Source organism: Alosa sapidissima, chromosome 4, assembly GCF_018492685.1.
Source record: "Alosa sapidissima isolate fAloSap1 chromosome 4, fAloSap1.pri, whole genome shotgun sequence".
NCBI classification, from domain to species: Eukaryota; Metazoa; Chordata; class Actinopteri; order Clupeiformes; family Clupeidae; genus Alosa; species Alosa sapidissima.
Window position 1 is genome coordinate 9,630,016 of NC_055960.1, and position 7,500 is coordinate 9,637,515.

General features: G+C 47.9%; 1 protein-coding gene across 12 annotated transcripts in view; it reads left to right on the top strand.

The window, feature by feature from the left end:
- Nucleotides 1–7,500, top strand: part of foxp1b (forkhead box P1b) — a 149,050-nt gene that overhangs the window by 56,004 nt on the left and 85,546 nt on the right. The window contains exon 1 of one of the 12 annotated variants that reach the window (XM_042088945.1): nucleotides 7,316–7,500. This exon is cut by the window's right edge and continues 58 nt beyond it. The exons of the other annotated variants lie outside the window; for them this stretch is intronic. The gene's annotated coding sequence lies outside the window, so the exon portion shown is untranslated. Of the gene's footprint in view, nucleotides 1–7,315 lie in introns of those variants that run through there. 12 annotated transcript variants of the gene reach the window in all.

Sequence of the window (7,500 nt, forward strand, 5' to 3'; positions counted from 1 at the left end):
TGTGTGTGATTATGAAAGGGGAGGGGGTGTGTGTGTGGGGTGGGGTGGGGTGCGGGGGCAGAGAGGGGTACAGCCTGTGGAGGTTACCGTGCTGATGATGAGGAGGAGGCTTTTAACCCCCCATCCACTACACACGACACACACACACACACACACACACACACACACACACACACACACACACACACACACACACACCACTCTCACACTGAAGCCAAGCCACCATGGGACAGGCGAGGGGTACCACGTCTGATCTAATGCACCGAAACCGTGGAGGGTGGGTTTTTTATCCCCCAAAATAAAAAGGGAAGTTTTTTAAGCCCTCAGCCACATCTCACGTCTGTCTGTCTTTCTCCACCACCCTCCTCCCTCGTTCCCTCTCTCTTCCTTCCCTCGCTCTTCTCTTCCTCTGTTGCTCCCTTTCTCTCTCTCTCTCCCTCCCCCCCTCTCTCTCTCTCTCTCCCCCCCCCTCTCTCTGAATCAGGCGTGAAGTGATTAGTGCGTTATTGATGAGCTCCCAAAGTGGCAAGTGTGGGAAATTGCATCTTTGATCACAGAGAGTTTGGGAAATGTAATGTGAGTGTGCTGAGCGAAACTGCCAGGTAAAGCCTTACCACCCCCCCACCCCCCATACACACACACACACACACACACACACACAGACACACACACACACACCACCCCCCGAATCCACCCAGCACCCCCTCCCCTCGGCATGCTACACACACCCGACCTGTCGTGGGGGACAGGGATCTTCCTTCCCCTCTCTAAACCACATATTTGTTTTGGATGCTTCTCATTGGAGTCTACATGGTGATTACAGCTGTTCATTAACAAAATTGGGTATTTGTTTTAAACTTTAACCAATCACTTTGATATGCTAATTAGGGTGTAATTTAATTTGAGCCCCATAATGATGATGCTGTTATTATGGACATAAATGATGCAGTTAAGCAGAAAGTAATCTCATTTGCATACTGTACATGCCAGTAAATTAAGCGCTTTCCCTGTGCTGCTTCGCCTCTCATTTTCCACTTCTGTACACACTGGTTCACTCTCTCTACTCCTCTCTCTTTCTCTTTCTCTCTCTCCCTCTTTCACTACAACTCTCTACTCCTCTCTCTCTCTCTCTTTCAGTCTCTGTCTACCTCCCTCTCTCCATCTCTATTCCACTTGCATCCTCCCTCTCCTGCTCTCTGTCTTTCTACCTCACTTTCTCTCTCTCTCTCTCTCTCTCTCTCTCTCTCTCTCTCTCGCTCTCTCTCCCTCTCTTCTCTCCCTCTCTCTTTCAACCCCATGCCTAATGGCAGGCCAGGCCTTTTGATGTGGAGAGCCTGCTTCCACACTTAGAATCAGCAATTCACAATATGTAGCGCATAAAGAGGCTCATTATCCCACTAAGTGTTTCTTTAAGAACTGGAGGATTAATAATGGGAGGTGTTGTTTTTTAAAGTTACCCGTTTGTGATGCTGGGCATGTACAAATACTCTGTTTTCTTTTAAGGATGCACAGCTTTTCTTCCTTTTGTGTGTGTATGTGTGTGTGTATGTGTGTGTTTGCGTTGGGTCATTTGACATCCTTCCTGTTGAAACATGGCACATGAAAGGAGTTTTTCGGCAGCGCTGTTGCCTGAGCGCTTTTCTCTTTCTTTCTCTCTCTCTCTCTATCCCTCCCTCTGTGTCTCTCTCTCCCTCTCTTCATCGGCACTGTGCGGTGTGCGCTGTGATCGCCTGTCCTGTCGCAGGGCTGCTCCTTTTGTTTTGAGACGTGATTAATGGTGACAGGATGCTTGGAGTGCATATGTTCACTCCACTTTTGCTTTACCTCGTCACGGTGATTGAGCCGACCCCTGAATGCATCCGCGCAGCATTGTGGCCGCCACGTCGTCGCACCCCCGCAGTCTGACGTCATTAAACAATTTTGTTCACCAAATCGCTTGTGAAGGCCGCAAAATATTTCCCCCAAAAGTCCCCCCCCTCTCTCTACCTTGAGTTGAATCAAATGGTGTCTGTGGTTTATTTGCAGAGAAAATGAAGACAGTGAAAGGGTTATTGTGAACACCGAGGTCCCTGAATGATTACCCGAGAGGTGGGCATTGCAGAATTCAACTTATTATAAACTTTTTTTTACCCCCCTCCCTTTTGTCTTCCTTTTTTAAAAGTGTGTCCAGCCCTTACAAGGCTGCTCTTTGTGTTTTAAATGCAGAGTGTGTCTGTGTGTGTGAGAGAGTGTGAGCGTGTGTGTATGTGCGGGGGGGGGGGGGGTTGTATTTTATGGACTTAACACTGACAATACAATTGCCCTTCAGCGAGAATGCGTTTCCATTTTGCACCATAAAGAATATTATTTTTTTGCCAGCCAATTTTCTCTGTTCGTCTCTAATTGGCTACATAAATCTTGGCCGAATGTTGCGGTGTCATAGACAGTAATCCTCACCCTTATTTACCAATTCATTAAGATTCATTGATGCAGGATCGGTGAGGGGAAATGACAGCATAAATCAGAGCCCAGCCATAATGACCGTAATCAGTGGGGAATTGCACAAAATGTCATGATGAACTATGTCCTTGTGTTCGTGCCACTGTACATTGTCATTGTGCTGCTTTATGGGCGCGACGCATCCTCCTGACATGGGCTGTATTTAACCAAAAAGAGTTGTTAAAACTGGGCTTCCATTAAAGCGCCGGAGATTCATACAAGGTCTTTCGCTGTTTAGCCCCGTGCCCTTTACCTTCAGTTTAACTGCTTAATGGAAGACGCACACCCCTCGTTTTTAACCCACCATTGCCCCTCTCTCTCTTCTTCTCTCCCCATCATTTCTCTCTCTCTCTCTCTCTCTCTCTCTCTGTTTCCCCCTCTCTCCTTCCCTCTCTCCTTCTCTCTCTCTCTCACTCTCTCTCTCTCCCTGCCATGTCTGAGCTTTTAAAATAATGACATGCTTCCTATGCACAAAACAGGGATAGCGGCATAGCTGGGGAAGGCCACCCAGAGAGGATGTGGAAGTGAGGTCAAAAAGCATGCGTGTTCACATGCCCTCCAAAAGCATGTGCCATATACCCACCCAGAACATATCCTCCCTGTCCACTTCCTGGTTGGACACAGGCGGCTCAGGCAACCTGTCCAGCAGGGTGGTCACATGCTTTGAAGTTCAGTTTTCAGCAGTTTTGCCTTTAAAAGTAAGGCTGCATTGTGGAAGATGGCCTCTTTATGTTTTATTGTTGTGTTAACTGTTTATTGTACGAGCACAAATTGAAACTAGAGGAAAAAAAATATTTTTTAGCTGGAATCAGACTGCTTCATGATGAATGAAATATGTAAGCTACATATGACAGCTACAGTTAGGCATCCCAGCCTTTCACTGGTTCCAGAAGTATATTTTTAGTTGTGGTTCTCTGTTCTGCTTTGACAGATAAGAAAAGCAAAATGGCTTCCAGGGCAGACTGGTACGTGGCGTTGTGTTGTATCTGTCAGGTTTCTTTATGTCTCAGCTACAGTCATGCTTTGCTTTCACTGGCAACACCCAGACAAATGTGGCAATAGCCCTGGCGTTAAATATTAAATGTCTCACAATTTGACCAGGAGATAAACTATTGGAAAGGAAAAGGCTACCGAGCCGCATTTCTGTGTGATTATTTGTGTATGGAGGTTAATGATTGCATCTGGCAATCAATAGCTCAACTTTATCTGAGCGAAACCGACTCCAGACGCATTGAAAGGTACCTGCTGTGCTTTGTGTAGGACAGTTAGACCCCTTGACTCCATTTAGCGATTGAACAATGCTCAGGGAAACAGTAGGCTATTGAGTGACACTGCGGTTGCAGGTTAAGGTAGCACAGAGGTCGTGCTCCACTTGACTTCACTCCACCCGACCGACGCGCAGTGCGATGAGCCGAGCACCGCACCGCACACGGCTGTGTTTGAAAGAGTACAGGAATGACAAAACACGCAGTTCGCACCCTTCACACCTTCTTTTTAGTCTGGTATTATTAGTTGAGAAAGTGGGGACAAGAATGACAAACAGCCGCGCGTTCATCTCCTGCTAACACATTCCCGCTGTGTTCCGATAACGCTAGGAACTCGTTACCGACGTCAATCAAGCGCCATGATTAGACACTGTTGCTCTCCTTCCTAAGTGCCACCAGGGAGACACATTTTCTGTACATCACCAGTCATATGCAACTGGGTGAGTTTACCCCCTCATGAATGGGCTTTCTAATAATCCGATCCTCCCTTGATTTGGACCTTGGCTTGCTTAATTAGATATGGTCGCGGAGGCTAACCCTCCCCTTTCCCCAGGAAAATGCTTCTAACACATCTCTCCTGCTCAGACGTCCACATTTCACACGCCCCTGGGAACGTTCTGTGCATGGATTCCAGTAACAATGATTAAAAATATATGACACGCTTTTAAATAATGTTAAAACAATAAGCGCTTTTCTCCTGGTCCCATAGGACGTGAGAGATTGAAGTCTGTGTTTTTCTTTGACTGCGTCTGTTTGACAGGTTTAATTTGTAAGATGAGCTTCAGGGTACCACAGACCGGCTTTTCCCACCGCAAGTTCTGGTCAGGCAGAGGCCTTGTGCGTCTCACTGCCTGTTGTTTTTCTCCCTCCCCCAGCCCATCTACTCTCTCTCTCTCTCTCACTCTCTCTCTCTCTCTCTCTCTCCCCTCTTTCTCTCCCCCATCTACTTTCCCCTCTCTCCATGTACTTTCTCTCTCTTTCTTCTTTCTCTCTTATTTTCTGTCTCTTACTCTGTCTGTTTCTCTACCTCTCTGTTTTTTTCTGTCTCTCTCTCCCCCCCGCTCTCACTGTGTGCAGTTAATCAGTGCGAAACACATAGGAACATGGGATATCAAAGTCAATCGGAGGAGAGCGGCTAAAGGAATGTGCGGTGAACCTCTCACCAAAAACGTCTGTGTGTGTGTGTGTGTGTGTGTGTGTGTGTGTGTGTGTGTGTGTGTGTGTGTGTGTGTGTGTGTGTGTGTGTGTGTGTGTGTGTGTGTGAGAGAGAGAGAGAGAGAGAGAGAGAGAGAGAGAGGAATGATGTGTGTGTGTGTGAGAGAGAGAGACAGCGAGAGAGTGACGTGAGGAATGGAATGGTGTGTGTGTGTGTGTGTGTGTGGAATGGTCATCATCCTGGCACTGTAGCTTAGTTCATATTCCACCACCACTATACTCCATAGGTCTCTTCTTTATCTACTCCTTCACTCTTTTAACTGTGGAGCTAAAAATGGCTGAGGCCCACCTCACTTCCCTCCATGTGTACCCTCCCTGATTGTCTGAGCACAGCAGGCTCATCCGCACGCTGGCAGCGGCTTGTGGCCGACGAAGACAAACAGCTTTGTACATCATCAAAAAATTATCTATCTATTTAGCCTCCCCACTGGAGTAGTCTGCCCCAAATCTCCGTTTCATATTGTTCATTTCTTTGCGCTTGTTGTGTGGTAATGGGTTCATATTTATACGAATCATCATTGACTGGATATGCTATTGTCCTGGCATCTCCCCTCTCTGCCTTGCCTGTAGATGCCTTGGTAATACATTTGAATCTAGATTTCACGCTTGAGGATCCTATTACATTCCTCTCAATGTGTCGTAAACACGTGTTTGGTCTCTTAGATCATGCTCCTCTTGCGCGAGCACCATCACCACCCCCATCCGAGCACCATCACCACCCCCACTTCCCCTCCGCCACCCCATCTTGTGAGGCAGGGGTAAATGGATTTGAGGTGGCAAATGAAATGAGTGTGAAACACAGTTGAAGGAGGAAGTGTTCCCTCATTCTGCGCATCCACCTTGGCAGATGGCATGAGATTGACATGAAAAATTCATGCCCAGGAAGATTACCAGCCTTTGGCGCTATCGGGGTCGTCTGTTTTCTGTCTAGATTCTTTTCTGTTTTTTGTTTGTGTGTGTGTGTGTGTGTGTGTGTGTGTGTGTGTGTGTGTGTGTGTGTGTGTGTGTGTGTGTGTGTGTAAATAGATGCAGTAAACACTTTTGACTTACAAGTGACTTCATTTAATCCAAATCTTTGATGAGCAATGGTGTGGACCCCCCTATCGGGTACCTCTTAGTGACTAATAGAAGACCATTGATGAGCAAAGGAGCAAAAAAAAAGACTGGAGGTCTTATGTTGTTCCACCTGGCTGGATTCTCGGGCTATGAATCACTCTTGGTTACGTCATGATAGTTCCTCTTATTTATTTCTGTCTGTTCACAGCAGACCTAATGAGAAAAACCATATTCACGAGAATGTGAAGGCTGTTTTCCCCCCTTCCGTGTATGATGTAGAAAAAAAGAAAAAAGCCAACGATAATGCATGAACATTATTTGTTGTTGCCAAGGGCCGAGTTACTGAATGATTGACTTAGCTAATGTTTAACGCGGTTTACAAGGTTCGGGCCATTGTGTTGTTAAGACGCTCCTCCGCGCGCCCCAGCAGCTAACGTTAACACAGCAACGGCTTTCAGCTGGCGTCCGAGGACTGGGGCTCGGATGGTCGGGGAGAAATCGCTTGCCAGCAGAACCAGCACCCCCCACCCCTCGTCCACCCAACCACCCTCAGTCCAGGCCTCCCTGACCTCCCTTCCCATCATGTCAACACACACACACACACACACAATACACACATACCCAACCCCCTTCAGTCTTGTTCACATTCTGCGAGGTCGGTCAGCAGCTGCTCTACGCCACCACCCCTAATTCTTCTTCAAATGTCAGGAGGATGACTGTTTGTTTGTCTTGAGTTCTCCCCGGCTGTTTATTCTCCTCGCCGTGCATTTGCATCGACCTTGATTCCCTGAGCCCCCCCCCCCCCCCCCACACACCCCCCCCCCCCCCCCCCCCCCGTCTCTCCTCCCCCCACACACACACGCCTCCCCCACTCTGTGTTTACATTAAGGGCCTGCCCTCGGTGTCACCTAGGAAATCTGTTGATCATTCCACCTGGTTAATGTTAAATTGGTCCTGCAAGACGATGTGTTTGTTCATAAACAGAAAGCCCCCCGCTCCCCTTGTGTACTGTAGCCATGGCAGCAATCAGTTATTAAACAAATAGCCGCTTTGTTTGTCCGTGCCGGTGGCCGGTTGGCCCTACAAGGACTGGAAGGGAACTTTTTTGTGGGAGAAACAGGGGTGGGGGGAAAAAAGCTGCTCTGTGTCAATGCGAAAAGGGTGGGTTGTAGGGAGATGGGGGGGGGGGGGGGGGGGGGGGGGGGAGGGAGGGAGGAGGCTCGTTCCTGCAATGTTGTCACAGTAGTCTTGAGATATGCGTTGCTTATCTTCGACTGTGGGATGAAGTGGCTCGCGAGATTAGAGGGTTGTTTGGTCTCGCTATGAAGTCTCCTTTGGCGGAATGTCATCTCGCTGTCACTTCCTCTTTGAGGAGGATGAGGGGATCCTCTGACGGACGCGCCCAAGCCCTCAGATTGTGCCGCTCGCTTGCCTTTTCTTTCTCTCTTCTTATTTTTCCTTTTCTTGTTTTTTTTTTTTCCTCCTC